Below are 14484 nucleotides of genomic sequence, written 5' to 3' on the forward strand. Positions count from 1 at the left end.
CTTTTATTTACTTCACAACATCCTATTTTGGCGTCTAATCAAAATAAGTAATGATTATTCGCTTGTATTTGATTTTTGTTTGTTTAGAAATAAAACAATCGCTTTAGAGAACCTGAATATGTCTCACCCAGATCAGCCAGTATAAGCCTCGTTGTTGATGAAGCGTAACAAATACAGAAAAATCAAGATTTGTAAAATGTTTCTTCAAGCCCTCCTACCTCCGAACCATGTTTTTCAATGACACTTATGGATTAGCTGTCCACAAAAATAAGATTGCAAATGAAACATTTCAAATGCATTTTGCTTCATGTGTTTGAGTGGCAAAAGTCCAACTGATTTAATAGATTTTTATGTCATTTTTTACAAGTTTATGCTTTTTAACTTTTAAGGTATATTAATGTATTCTTTGTGAGAAATTCAATAAACAAAAGAATACTGCAATTGGTGACTATTTGTAAAAGGTGAGAGAGGTGTATTTTGGACTGTCTGAGTTTAAATAGCAAATTTATCAGTTTGATGTCAATATTGTTTTCTTTTTTCATATATATAATTCTTCAGCTCATAAACAGTAAATGGCATTAACAAATGTGACTACCATTCAGTAAGTGGGAAAATAAGTTTACTTACCCTTAAAATATCCTTGATCATTACATACACATTTCTTCATAGAAATCTCTACATTTTCCCATAAATTCTGGACCTAGGGGCCTCATTATAGTGGCAGACGTAAAGAAGACCACCTGACTGGCTGTTGGCGGTCTCACCCTAGGCATTAGGATGCGACCGCCACCACAGCGGTTGCAGTGTCTGTATTTTGTATTGAAGCAGGTGCTGTGGGCTGCAGCACACACAACAGTCCAAAATATAGACATTACACATATCCCTGCACTACATGGCAGGCACCATGCAGTGCCTGCCACATGGTGCTGGGATATGTAGGGGCCCCCCAAAACCCAAAGTTTAGGGCCAGGGGGAAGGGGGTCCCGCCACGGGCCCCCAATGTCCCTTTCTGCTAGCAGGGAGGGGCATCATAATCCCTGTGGCAGTGCCTGGCAGGCACCGCCACCATTGTAGAGATTGAAGTTCCCTCCGACGGTCCGACTAATTTATTGAGCCTGTCAGATCCATGGCGTCCGGTCTCCCATCCACCCGCCATCCTAATGTGGCGGGCGGACGAGAATCCTCATTACGATGGCGGTGGGACCGCTAACAACGGGTTGTCAGTGGTCATCCCACCGTCATCGTAATCAGGCCCTAAACTGATGTTATAGTTACAATATAAAACCTAAAGACCAATAAAGTTTCCTGATATTGTAAGCTGCACAAACCATAATTCACACTTGGCATGTACTGCCCATTAATTCACACATTGCATCAATATAGCTATTCTCACTTTCCCTGTATTCAACATTGAGTCACTCCCTCTGCCCCTCTCCTGTATCTCACCCCCACCTATACTCGTTTCTTTCTCAGACATATCAAATTCATGAAGTAGGCTGAATTCATAAATTCAAAAAAATAAAATGTTTGCACCTGCATTATTTTTACCACCGAACACTTGCTTAATGGTATAGTTTGTGTGTGTGTCTCCCCCCACCCAGCTATATTCGTTTTTTTCTCAGACACAGCAAATTCATGAAGTATGCTGAATTTATAAATTCAGAATTAAAAAATGAAATATTTGCACGTAAATTATTTTTTACCACTGAATACATTTTTAATGGTAAGGTAAATGGTGAATATTTTTCTTTTCACAGTGTGGGAAACTGAAACACTAGCAGTGATTCCTTACATTAAACAGGTAACACCTTGAACAGTCACAACCTGCCACTGCCCCATGACCTTCTGCGAAACAAAAGAGGTTTTCGGAGCCTGATTGACTTTTTGGCTGAGCAAACAATGTATACCGGGTGGGATTAGCTCTAAGGGTCGCAGCACATGCCTCCCTACTGTAGTGTTTTCTTAGGTAATCCAAAAAATGTATACTTGGTTGCATTCCTATCCCCTAGGACAACTCAACCGCATGGAAAGTGGTGGGCAATTAAATTCATGCAATTTTTCATTTTTCTTAAATTTAAAATGCATTACAGGAATGGTATCTTGAGCCCCATCCATTGATTACTTTATCTTAGCAATACTTTAAATGTCATTTTTACTGTACAGTTGTTATCCTTAAATGTATGAATCCAGAATGTTCAAAAGCTGTAAACCTGGAATCAAGAAAACATTTTCTTTCCCCCAAATCGCCTTTTTAGAAATTCCTGTACTCCCAACCCTTCTCCTTTAAATAAACATGAAGCCCCACCTCTCCCCATTTGGTCGTATTGCTTTTATTTTATTGATTTGCCTGCCTCTCTCCAACACTGTGTAACGTTTTAACTTTTATCTTAAATTAAATTTGATGTAAAACCTGTTCATCACACTAGTCGACAGTTGCTTCCTCTTAATGCCCTAACTCATTTCCTCCTGATCTTCAAAGAAGACTGAAGCCTCTGATGAGTTTTCCCTTTTTGGAGAAACTGATGGGTATATTTACAAGAAAATGCAGGAGTGTGGTGTTACACCAAATTTGGCAAACTTGCGTTCCTACATTTTCAAAACGCAGTTACAAAAATATGATGCACCCCTGCATTTCACCTAGCGTTGGTGCTAAAAATGCTGCCTAGCATCAGGACAGGCATCCTGTCGCTATGTTACAAGGGTGCCTGCACTGCAGGGGCAATTGTTTATGTGCAGGAAGGGACACCTTCCTGCACATAAACAATCAATAATGGTGATTTGTTCTTTCTGTGTGTGCTGCACATGCAGTACATACAGAAAAAGCAAAAAAACAGGAGAAATTGATCATTTCTCCTCGTATCACCATCCAACTAAGGCCAGGCATTACCTGGCATTAGTTGTGGGCACTGACCCAGGCTGGTAAATCTGTGGCAGCATCAAAAAGCAATGGGTGTTGATTGGAATGTCCAAAGCAACACCCGTTGCCGCCTCTTTGCCGCAGGGGCATATTTACAAGTTGGCATTAAGCTACGTTAAGTGGCTTAGCACCACCTTGTAAATATGGAAAATGGCCCAACACCACCGGAGAATGAAAAAGAAAGTGATGCTCCAGTGGCATTAGGGGCTTGTAAATATGCCCCTGAGCCTGCCATTTCTAGACTGGCTCTAAATTTTAAATATGACAGCGCAATTCGTATAGTTTGTTCACATCTCACTTGTTAGGCAAAATTCGCAAATTATGCCATTATGTGAGTCGCTGAATGATGGTGCCGTTGGCGGCACATTTATAGCTTGGAAGCACAGAATAACACAAACAGAAGATGAGCACCTGCTGTTCACAGCAATTGTATTTTCACATTATTTATTTAGTGGAAAATGATGGGTTTGCATTTCACATCATTATGAGTAGTTTTGCATAATTTTCTCAAAATATTGCATAATTGTGTGTGCAAATTATGCGATTTTGAAACACTCCTGGTCTTTTCATCCTTTGGGACCCCAGCTCTTATGGAGTCTTTCTCTGTTGTTTGAGGAACATTTGGTCACATGGTTGCTTATCCAACTCTACCTTTTGAAAAAAGGGTGCACATCCCCGACATCCCAACCAGGAGACGGACTTTTCCAGGGAAAAGCTCATGACAGCAACTGAGATGTAGAACTTTCATCTGTGTATGCTAAAGTACGGGGTCTGCTGCTAACACCCGGGGATCCTCTGATATATAATCACTTTGCTTTTGGACAGACAGACTAGGACCACTTCCTAGCCATGAATCTTGCTGTGGGCACATTCTTAAATACCACTAAACCTGGGAAAACACTCTGAAATGTCTTCACTGACATGCACCACTAAAGGTGTGTCATCAGGTTTATCTGAGCTGCTTCCACAATGGGAACGGATGCATCCGGAATAACCATGCCACTCATTCTGTACCCTGGCCCTTCATCAGCATTTGACACCACGGATCTCCACAGGATACCCTACATTTTGTATTCTTTTGCCCTTTTTATGAATATCCGCGGGCTCTTTTTTTAAAATCCATCCTAAGGGCGAATAAATTTACCCAGGTTAGAGTAGCCCTTTTATACTTAAAACTGGCTGTGGAACCCTTCACACTGTTCTGTATCGTAAATTTTTTAAGACTAGCCGCGAAACTGAGGAAATCTAGAGGGGAGATGTAAGCGAGTTTATTTGCCGGGCGCTGTAGGCATCCGGATTAAAAGGCCCCCCGCACGATAGTCTTACATTGTACACAGAACAGGAGATGATTTATGGAGATTACACAAAGGATGAACTGTAATGTTTACAGTACCTGGGACGTTATAAGATGTTTGTTTTAATTAGGCTACGGCTTATTTTTAATGTGATTGATCTTATATGAACTACGATCCTGTATTTTATTCACTGTCATAAGTTTGGTATTCCCTACCTGTACAGATGTCCTCGCACTGCACTTTATAACTTTTAACATGAAATTTAGTCTTAATTCTGAGCCTAACTGATATCCTGGAATGGTCCATCAGATATGTTTTCTTTTTTAACTTTTTTAGATGAAATGTTCAGATTACTATATGTGAAATGTGTAAATACATTGTTCTTGTATGGATGTTTTAATATCCGAATAAAGATACTTTTGACACCACGGAGGCATAGGACATGCATGACAAGCCTGGTCAAATGGTGAATCGGGCTCCAACCTCTCATACTAGCAGTGCAGCAGCAATGCGAAAGAGAACAGTACCTCGCTCAACTTCATTATATTTCTTTACTATTCTTGCCCAAGTCAAGATCTCCAGCTCCAAGTTCGACTGGAATTCAGGCTAAAAAATCAAAAAATACATAATGCCAATGCCTTTGTCAAGCTCTGTTGGTCAATTCGTGCTGCGAAGAGCAGGCCCCTGGAAAACATATACTACCAAGAAATAGAAGCACAGATGGGGAAAGAAAACCCCCCAAAAAGTCATGGGGAAGACATAGTCTGTAATTAAATGTGTTGGTATCAGAGAAGCGTGGTCATCCCCTAGCTAAGAGTTGCCTTCTCCCATATAAGCAACACTGTGGCAAATACACTGTCACTTCTGCAGGACAAATCCTCATTCACAAAGAAAAGCCATGCTTGGACAGTCATCAGCACTTATCAGAAGCTGAAGACCCAATTATATCTGACAACTCATTTTTCACTGGCTTTAATATATCACTTCATGAGGTTTCGTTTTGGCCAGTTTGATACAAAAGAATCTTATACCATCCTGGAAGAGTTGCCCAATCAAGTCAAAAACTGCTGTTTATATGGATAAAAACAATAATTAATTACCCATATATTCTGCACCTGTCTATCTATTCTACAACAAAGAAGGAAGTTACATAGACTACTACTCCTGTAACTGCGAATCTGGACCTGCAAGCAAGCTGTCATCCCCTGACTGTCCGGAGCCTCAATCCCCTTAACTTGCCTGGGTACAAAGTTCCTGAGCCTGGTAAAGAAGTTAGTGGGCAACTTATAGAATTAGGGTACTCGGAGCACAAATCATTGGCATGACCTGATGGATTTGCTTATTGCATAAAGCACCTGCTCCAATATCTTTATCAATGAACTAATGCAGGTTTTAGCATATTACAGAAATTATAGTTTTGCAAATTAGCGAAATTGGGCAATTGTCTGGTTCTAAATGTCTTTGTTTCTTTATTTTGCTGTTTCTTTCTTGTCTTCTGTTAAAGTAACAAAAAACTTAGGGCCAGGTGTAGGTAGCTTGCAAACGGGACAATTCACAGAATCGGCCTATTTGCGAATGTAAAAATAGCTTCTCAAATGTATCAAACCCAAATTGCGATTCGGTAACCTGTTACCGAATCAAAATTTTGGTTTGCGATTCGGTAATAGGAAGGGGCGTGTTTAGGAAATCCCTTCCTAATACCGAATCGCATCGGTATGTATGAATGTTTTGGGACTGTAAATGCAGTCGCAAAACATTCGCATTTTACCACCTACTTCAAGTAGGTGGTAACCCATTTGCAAATGGGAAGGGGTGCCAAAGGGACCCGTTCCCCTTTGTGAATGTTTGTAAAAGCATTTTTAAGAGCAGGCAGTGGTCCTACAGACAACTGCCTGTCCTTAAAAAATGAAAAGAAAACTTTTCATTTTTCTTTTTAAATTCAACCCGTTTTCCTTTAAGGAAAACGGGCTGCATTTAAAAAAAAAATGATTGCTTTATTTAAAGGCAATCACAGACATGGTGGTCTGCTGACTCCAGTAGGCCACGATCCCTGTGATTTTAGCGATTCCTAGGGCGTCGCAAATTGCGACCTATCTAGTGGATTGAGTTGACCAGTATTTTTGGAATGGTTTTATTAACTATGCAATAAACTTTACTTACATTTATTTTCCTTTTTTTCAAATGTTTTACATTTCTCCTACTTAGGTGCCTTTCCTGTCATGGGTCCTTGTCTTTATTTGCCACTATCCACAGCAAACTTCTATAAAGATTTTGGAATACTAAATGATTATCCACAAAATGTGGTTTCTTGTTTCTTTGTGGTTACATTCTCTCTCTATGTCTTTGTGGGAGAGCAGGGCACAGTCTATTGCAATACAAGCGGGGCTCTGCACAGCTTCACCCCCCATCGTTCCTGGGATGGCCCATCCAAGCCCACCTAGTTCCCTCATTGTGTGGCTGTCTGGGAGGAGTACACAAAGGCCAGCTGTCAATACACCCAGTCATGTGACACAGTAACAGGCTGCGGTCACCATATGGTTACAACAAGAAAATGGCCACTTCTAAAAGTTGTTTTCAGAATTGTGACTTAAAATCTGAGTTTCAGACTAAAGAGGGGTTTCAAATTATAATTCCTCACAGACCAAACATGACTTTACCTCCTGCTCCCAATCAAAAGTTACAACTCATTAAATGTAATAAGGTAACCCAATGTTATCCTATGGGAAAGGTAGGCCTCAAAGTAGGAAAAACAAATGTGTGAGTTTTTCATTCTACCAGGACATGTAATACTTGAAAGTAAATATCCCATTTTTTAATTACAATTCATCCTGCCCTATAGGCTGTCTAGAGTCTACTTCAGGGGTGACTTTTATGTATTAAAAAGGAAGTTTTAGGCTTGGTAAAGGGGTTATTATTCAAAGTTGAATTGGCAATTTAGAAACGCATGCAGGAGGCCTGGGGCATGTTATAAAGGACCATCTAAGTGATTGGCACAGCAAGTGCTGCAGACACTATAATAGTATTTAATTTACCATTCGTGGCGTACCACTTTACTTGGGCTTACAATAAAAGTAAATATGCCATTCAGGTGTAAGCCAATTTTACCATGTTTTAGGGTATGTGCCCAAGCACTTTAGCACTGGTTAGTAGTGGTAAGGTACAGAGAAACCTCAGGCCAACAAAAACAAACTCAGAAAAACAAGAGGGGAAAAGGCAAAAATGTTTTGGGGAAGACCAACCAAAGGCTGACAGATCTAACAACTGATTTATATCAAAATACATAAAGGGTCAATCATGAATACTGCTTTAGTTTAATAACAAGTTTGATGTAATTCCATTCAGGAGTTTTATTATGTAGTGAGAGCTAAAATCACTTCTTTTTGACTTAATCAACAGAGCTGCTTGAAAAGCAACATATTGAAAGTTAGCTTAATATGTGAAGTTCCAAACTTCATACATGTATGGCAACTTGCTACACACAGTGGTCTTCTCAAACTTGGGGCACAGGATTTGCACTCTACATGTACCCAAGATACAGAATGGGGTCTTTAGCCAAGTCCTGTCCTGGACATAGTGCCCCGATCCCCAATGACCTTTGGTCCTGAACTGCCTCTATTTTTCTGCCCCACTGTCTGGTGAGCATGGTTTTACTCAGCAGATACTGACCACATGTTGGCGGCTTCAGACACACTGTGCGTTATACCCATCACCCCCAACTACTGAATGTGCATAGTTCATGGACAAGTGTTTTTGGGTTTTCACTTAATAATAATTTACAACCCAAGAGACCCCCTCTCAATGGGATTGTGGATATTGTGGTAGAACAGTGCATCTGCCTCTGATGGTTGGGGTTTAATAAACATTGATTATGCCACTTAGTTCTAGTGTTTCTTTTTCCCCTTTACTGCTGAACCATTGTCTCTATTATTATATTGGATACTATTTCAAATATCGATTCTTTTCAGTTCTTTTCTCTTATGTTTCTCAGTCAACAGTCCTTCTTCTTTCCTTCCAGGTCCTTCTCTCTCGTGTGGGAACCAAAGACTGTTGGAAAAGAGATACATTCCGGTAAGTTTCTTTCCTTTGTCTTTTCCCTGCTGTTCCTATGCTTTGCTTTTATCTGTCTTTCTTTCCTTTACCTTCTTCTGTCCTTCCTTTAGAATCGTTTCAGAATATCCTTTCTCTCTCTGTTCTTAATACCTTAATGGAAGAGGTTCAGATAACAATTGAGACAGGGAAAGTAAACCATTATCTTTCATGAGGGAGTTCTGGTCTTCTGACTTATACGTCTATTCTATTACATTTAATGCCTAAGGCAAAGAGTGTGATTGGATTTTCTAAGACATAATTCTCAGAGTTTCCTTCACTCCAGTGCCCAGATATACAACGAAAAATTTAAATATATCTACAACCCCCCTCTCTAAAAACATAGACCTGACTACTAAACAACCTTCTTCCCTGCCACCCCTTTTTCCACTCCCATATCCGGCTGCTCACCTGACTTAGCCACTCTCCCCAGTGAACTAGGCTGAAGGTGAGTGCCTCTCCGGTGTCCTGCAGCCTTGGAAGGCACGACAGCTAAATAGGAGGGTCTCCTGCTGTCAGTCTCCTTCACACCATCTTCTTTGCTGTCTCTGTCACCGTTCCCTTGATGATGCAAGTACTCTGGAATCCCTGCCTCTGGTCTGACATGCCCAATCCATGTGTTCACCTGCTTCCCTGTCTCTCCTGTTTCTTTGCCTGACTTCCGTCTTTTTACTTCCTCTTCTTCTTCCTGTAGAAATAGGTAAGAGTCTTTATTCTATTTCTCCTGTTTCCGTCTCTTGTCCTTTTTTCCTTTCTAATTTTTTTTAATTTTCTGTTCATACAGGTGGGGTCATCGTGGTGTGGAGTCGAATTGCCTCAGGACCTACAGGTACGTGCCCTATATTCTCCTTAGTCTCTTCATACTGCTGTTCTTTTATGGATACACTATTCTGACAATTTCTAAGTGACACTCTTTATTTTGAGATAGAAAATTACCTAGCTAAAGCTACTATTCCCAACAACCCATCACAACACCATACTATTGGTACAATCTCTGAGTACCAAGAGAGGAATTCTTTAGGCAGTTCAAAATGAACTGAATGTATGGTGAAGTAGATACATATAGATGTAGTATTGTTACTCTTCACCCAGAACTTTTTCTTGAGGCTGTGAAAATAAATCTGGATTATTAGATTTCACTCAAGACTAATGGACTAATGCGCCTCCACATGAAGTTGGATATCCCACCAGAATCTTCTTTATCTTCCCTTTTGTAGAGGATTGTATGAGTGATGAAGTGTCTTCCTAACCAATATGGTGGTAATTTTCCACAGTGTCAATTGCTTACAGTCCTGAACAGTGCACTGTTACAATGTTTGTTGAGACTCCAACATCGATGTGCTCTTATGTATGTTTAAGGACCCTACATGAATGATGCAAAGGAAAAACATATATTTTCTTACTGGTCTGCAATTGTCAGCTCTTTGGTACTTATGAATCATTCCTCATGTAACCACCACTATCTACTGCCCATTATTTTCCTTTCTAAGTAATTCAATCCACTTGAACCAGATTCATAACAGAATCAAAAATCTCTTGACTTTTATGTCGAACAGTTATATACATTTGCACAGCAGTACATTAATGTTTAGAAGTGGTACGATGGATGTTGTCAAGAGAGGAGCTTGAAGGTATGGGTTTGTGAATTTCAGCAAAATGACTCTAAATGTCATATGATTATGCAAAATGCAAATCTGTTTGTGCTACATTTTACTATTAAGGCTTGATGCAAGGACCTATTTCACACCCACAAAAATACAAAAATAAAGAGTTTTGGCCATTCATATTGTTCCCAGCACTTGCAAAAATAATTTTGCCATGAGCAGCACATAATTACAAAATGTTGTGCAATGGCATAATTTCAGAAATTTAGCATAACAAGTGCAATGTGAAATTTCTTGAAATTATGCGAATTACGCTGGAGTAATTCTAATTTTGCCCAGGCTTATTTGGAAGTGTCAAGTCAAGTTAAAGAAGGCTTTATTCGATTGAATAGACAAACAATCATAAAAGATCAGAGTTAAAAACATTCTTACAATTCATACAAACATAATTTCATTATTAATTATATACATAAGATTTAAAAGATATTAAATTTAAAAAGCCTTCATACAATGGGTTTAAACAATCTGTAACTCATTAAAAACGGTTAGGTGCACCTTTGTTTCCTTAAACTCAAGTCCTTTTTAAGGAAAAATGTCATTCTAAAAACACTGTGTTTATTCTCCAGATATTGGAGAGCCAGGAGAGCAGGATGGCATTGACGTAGCCCACAGTGTTTCAGGATGGGTACAAGGAGGGAACTCCTGGGTGCAGAGTAAAACCTACAGAAAAAAGTAACATGTATCATGGATTGTGGGGAAAAGTTATCACAGGGGCATAGTTGGAGGTTTTGAGACCAGTCATTCCTTGTGGGGAAAGTAACAAGTCTGTGAAAAAACCCCAACCTAAAGCGAGTTAATAAAAATCTGTCATGGGCGCTAGGTACAAAGGTTAGGTAGGGTTGAATATTAAAAGTAGTTATTTGGAAGTGAACATTGCATGTGTGTGATAGATCACTAGTGAATGGTGCAACATCATCTAGAAATACTGCCAAACAACATATAATTTCTTGATGTTGTGAATGTGCACAGTTTGATCTTGAAGAAAACTTCAAATGAAAGGGCTCAAGCTAGACACTATTGTCGCCTGACATTGCCACCGCAATACCAGAATGATACATGATCTTCTACCTCAACCGCATCAACAAGCCTGGTGGAGGGATCAGCATCATACACAAGGAATTCATCCAACCCCAGCCATGAAACACCTCACCTTCCGACTCTAACAGACAGCAAAACCTCCATCAGGGGCACCTCGCCTATTGTCCTCCAGGGTCACCTCCAGCCATCTGCAACTTCATCGCCCCCTCGCTATAGACACCAACTCGATGGCCACAATAACACCAACACTACCAACCTTCTCAACAGCATGAAGCACATTGGACTCATCCATCTCACCCACAACCCCATACACACCACAGGCGACGCACTAGACCCTATCTTTACCTCCAGAGACAGTATCAGGTACAGCCACACCACAGATCTCACCTAGACTGGCCACTGCATTGTCCACGTCAAGATCACCAGCTCACGGACCACCACTCCCAGTCCTATGTTCCTCTTGCAGCTGGAGCAAAGTCTGAAAGGACACATGGATCAATGCCCTCAACACAACCCATCCTATTTCCTCCAAAAACCTAGACCAGAACATCAGAAAGTTAAACAATTGGATCACCAACTGCACCAACAGAGTCACTCCCATCAGCAACAACACTCACAGAAGGTCCACCAAGCAGGCCAACTGGTATACTGAAGACCTGAGAATCGCTAAATGACACTGCAAACAACAGGAAAGAAGATGGCGCACCAGCAAGGACATGACTGCAAAGACCGCCTTCAAGACAGTCCTTAATCTCTACCATAGACAGTTGAGAAAATTAAAGAAGAAGGCTTTTGCCTCACACATCAAGCAAGCTCCGATACAAGCAAAGAACTCTTCAACATCATCAAATAATTCTCCAACCCCTCAGCTGCAACAAACAACATTACCTCTTCACAGGAACTCTGCGACAATCTTGCAAACTTCTTCCACTAGAAGATCGCCAACTTCTATAGAAACTTCAAACCCCAGCTCAAGGCCACCATCTTCTTCAAGCCACACAACAACCCTGCTACCACCAGAGACACCTGACTAACTGAATGGAGTCTGCTCGGCCCACAGTACACCGCCTCCTTCATGACCTCGGTCCACTCAGGGGCCCATGCCCTCACCACATCTTCAACCTAAGCAAAGTCAGAATTAGCCAAGTGCTTACCACCAGATTCAACACCTCAACTGCCACTGCCACCTTTCCTAGGGACTGGAAACATGCAAAAGTCAATTATACTAAAGAAACCATCGGCAGACCACAGCAAACTCAACACCTACCGAAAGATCTCACTGCTTCCATTTACAGCCAAAGTATTAGAAAAAGCCATCAACCAAAAACTCTCCTCACATCTGGAACGGAACCTCCTACTTGACTCCTCCCAGTCTGGAATCCACAGCAACTATGGTACCAAAACAGCCCTCATAGCGACTACCAATGACATCCAAGCCCTACTCGACTGAGGAGAGACAACAGCTCTGTTCCTCCTAGACCTCTTGGCAGCCTTCAATATGGTCTCCCACCACACACATCACAAGGCCGCACTACATAGGCATCCAAGGAGCTGCTCTCAAATGGATCGCCTCTTTCCTCGTTAGTAGAATGCAAAAAGTGTCATCTTCACCTCCAAACCCAAGGAAATGATCAGTGGAGTACCCCAAGGATTCTCGCTCAGCCCCACTCTCTTAAACACTTATATGACCTCTCTGGTCAGCACCATCATCAATCATCATCAAAACCCACAGACTCATCATTATATCCCACACCAAACACACACAACAGCAAGACCATATTCCACAGCTGCATGACAGACATCACCATCTGGATGAAGGACAACTGCCTGAAGGTCAGCATGGACAAGACAGAGGTACTGATCTTCGGAAACATTAGTTCTCCATGGGAAGCATCCTGGTGGCCCTCAGAACTCAGATCTACTCCTTCCTTCACTGACCATGCTAGGAACCTAGGCATCTTTCTGGACAACATGCTGACCATGACAACTCAGGTCAATTCTGTCTCCTCTTCCTGCTTCTTCATCCTCCGCATGCTTCGTAATTGTTCAAATGGCTACCCCAAAGCTCAAGACGCACCGTCACTCAGGTCCTTATCTCCAGCTGACTGGACTACGGTAATTCTCTCTATGCAGGGATCTATGCAGCTCACCTCCTCCTACAACTAAAGCCAATAAAGAGCGCTGCAGCCAGACTCGTCCTAGATGTCCTTAGATGATGCCACATCACCCCCTATCTCAGGAACTCGACTGGCTCACTGTACAGAAAATATATCAGTTCAAGCTCCTGCTCCATGCATACAAGGTTCTACACAACTGTGTCCCTGCCTACTTCAACTACTGCCTGAACTTCCATCAACCCACCAGACACCTCCGCCCATTCTCTAACCCTCACCCCTTGCATCGGACATAGCAGATGCTGAGGTTGCTCTTTCTTCTACCTAGCAGTGAAGACATGGAACAAACTACCTCCTTTCATCTTCCAGAGCTCTAAAAGTCCCTCAAGACCTGGCTATTCGTCTAATGTACTGGACCTTGCCAGCGCTTGGATACCCTCACAGGTAACAAGAAGTGCTCTATAAATCTACTGATTAATTGGTTGAATGATTGATTGACTTATAAATCCCCCTCAATTTTTATCAAATAGACCCTGAATCCAATAAACATAAATATGGACTGGTCTGAAAAAACGTTTCAGCTTAGCTGGATTTTTTTTTTTTTAACTTCCTCTTTATGATACTGAAATGATTAATTATAATTTTCAAAGATTCCACTGCATCTCTGGGTTCTTGGCTGACATCAGGATATGAGTAAATCCACATTGCCTCACACCACAGTAATTTGGAGGGATGAGATTGCTGACAAGAAACTATCTCAAGGGAAGCTTCCCTGCATATGTGATTACTGGTTGTGATTTGGATCTTTCAAACTTTAATTTTGAAGGCAAGTGAAGTTTTAAACCTTCCACTTCTCTGCCTCTCTGTAAGTGTAAACATTAAAGATTGCAGCTCCCGTTACCAGCTACTAAATTATTGTTTTTTGTTTTCAGAAATGTTACTGATCAAACATGGATTGATTCAGATATTTTTTGGACAATATATTTTATCTGTGTAGGAATGCGCTGGTTTGGTCAAGTATCCTATTATTTGTGTTTGCCTGGGTAGACACTCAATAGTGTTTGTTTCAAGGGCTTGCACCCTGCTTCCCCTTTTCTGAGGTGAATATTGAGTTTACTTTCATGGTGAAAGCTCACCAAGTGACACCATCTGAACCGTCCTTAAGAGGAAGTTCTCCTCTTTCCTCCCCTGTTACCACTCCCCCTCCAAGGTTTCTGCTACCAATCTTAATATCAGGTGGATCTTTCTTGGTTTATCTTCAGACGTTGTAAATTGTGGCTGTCATTTCTCAGTGGTAGCATTAGTAAGACTCAGCATGAGATGCTAAACAACATGGCATTGAGTGAGGCTTCTAGCTAATCATTTGGGTA

The 14484-nt window shown here is 41.1% G+C and overlaps 1 long non-coding RNA gene across 1 annotated transcript in view; it reads left to right on the forward strand.

Annotated features, from left to right (window-relative positions):
• The window catches only part of LOC146776258 (uncharacterized), an 858823-nt gene that overhangs the window by 634447 nt on the left and 209892 nt on the right, over window positions 1-14484 (forward strand). The window contains exons 6-7 of the long non-coding RNA XR_014972116.1: window positions 8228-8280; window positions 9083-9127. This is a non-coding gene — a long non-coding RNA (uncharacterized LOC146776258). The remainder of the gene's footprint in view (window positions 1-8227; window positions 8281-9082; window positions 9128-14484) is intronic.

The sequence above is a fragment of the Triturus cristatus genome, chromosome 12, assembly GCF_964204655.1.
Source record: "Triturus cristatus chromosome 12, aTriCri1.1, whole genome shotgun sequence".
NCBI classification, from domain to species: Eukaryota; Metazoa; Chordata; class Amphibia; order Caudata; family Salamandridae; genus Triturus; species Triturus cristatus.